The sequence below is a fragment of the Crocodylus porosus genome, unplaced genomic scaffold (assembly GCF_001723895.1).
Source record: "Crocodylus porosus isolate Cpor-Errol unplaced genomic scaffold, CroPor_comp1, whole genome shotgun sequence".
In the NCBI taxonomy this organism is placed as follows: domain Eukaryota; kingdom Metazoa; phylum Chordata; order Crocodylia; family Crocodylidae; genus Crocodylus; species Crocodylus porosus.
Window position 1 is genome coordinate 24,331,200 of NW_017728918.1, and position 1,626 is coordinate 24,332,825.

The window sequence follows — 1,626 nt, forward strand, 5'->3', positions numbered from 1 at the left end:
CAGCTTCCCATCGATCACTAAGTTGCCAATTAGGTCATCCCCAGTAGCCAGTACCAGGTCAAGCAGTGCTTTGCTTCTTGCTGGCCCACAGACTTCTTGAGTCATGTAGAGGTCATCCATGCATGAGAGGAAGCTTTGTGACCACTCGGATTTTGCTGAGTGATCCTCCCACAAGATGTCCGGGTAATTGAAGTGACAACCATGACAACCATCTTCGCACAACATCTGTATAGATCAGGCACTTTAGTGGGGCTTTCGCAGCTTTTTTTGCACTTTTATCTAATAGCAGATTGAATCAGCTTTAGCTAAAAGCTCCAAAAAGCCCTGCTGAAGCGCCTGATCTATACAGACACTACAGAACCAGGTCAAAATAATGCGCTGCTTCTTCCTGTAAAGTGTACTTTTGGGGTTTGTTTGGTTTTTTTAACATCTGCAAGGAGCCTAATAGAGCACTTTAGTCTTCATGATGTTGACAGAGTGCAGCAGGTTCATATTTCAGAGGTGGCTGGGACACCCTCTGGTGGCTAAGCAACCCCTGCCTGTCTCCAGCTCTAGGGTGCCCTCCCCTTCTTACTCGCCTGCCACACCTTTTATTATTATGGGTTTATTGAGAGGGAGGCTGCCTAAGGGTCCTCAAGCTAGCTCAATCTGCCTAATAGCCAGCAGGTCCCTCCCAGATTGCGCTGTAGTCTCAACTCTGCCCCTCTTGGCAGAGTGGGTCCTCCTGACTGTCTGTGCCTCCCCAGGTCATCTGCAGCCTTATAAACTGTTATGTGCAATGATTTCCCATGGCAGGCCTCAACCTTCATGGCCTTCACCCCTTTCCTTTCTTGCATCCACCAGCTCCAGCCCACTGTAGCTGAGCTTTTGGGTCACAGCTTTTTATCTTGCCACAGCTTTTTATCAGGCCTTTGTCTCTGCCCTGTCTTGGGCTGCTGGGCCCTCTGGCCCCCAAGTCTACGTCCTGCTCTTCTTGGGCTCTGGGCCCTCTGGCGCTCAAGTATAGCCCTGCTCTGGCCTCTGGGCCCACTTGGCCCAGTCTGTGCCTCTTAGGCACTAATGGGACCTCCAAAACCATTCCTCACAGTCCCACCCAAACCACTAGACCAAACTGTAACCAAAACATAAACCCACTAGCTATAACTAAACCTCTAGCCTCCTGGATATATACCATGACTCCTACCCAACTTCAGGCCTTTGTCCACTGCTAGCCTTCAACCCTTCAATTGTTGTCTCCAGGCATAGCATGCTTCTAGTCTGCCTCTCAACAGGAACCTCACAGCTAAGCTCTTTTCAGCCTCCAGGGCCAGACTGACTGCCCTGACTCTGGCCCTGACATACCCCTCACAGGTCCTGCTCCCTTCCAGTCAGGTGACGCCACAGAGTTGGCCTCTTCTTAGGCCCATTAACTAGGCTCCATGGCATCCCAGCTACAGTTGTTCCTTGTCTTCCCGGCAGAGATCTCCCTAGGGTCTTTTTCCCTTAATGTGCCAGAGAGTCCCAGGTTCTCTATTAGAGAGAGTCCCAAAGTTCTGCAGGCTTCTGATAAGAGATCCAACACAATCTAGAGGTTTTCCTCAGTGTGCACAAGGATGGTAAAATCATCAGCATATGGAAGGTCAAATT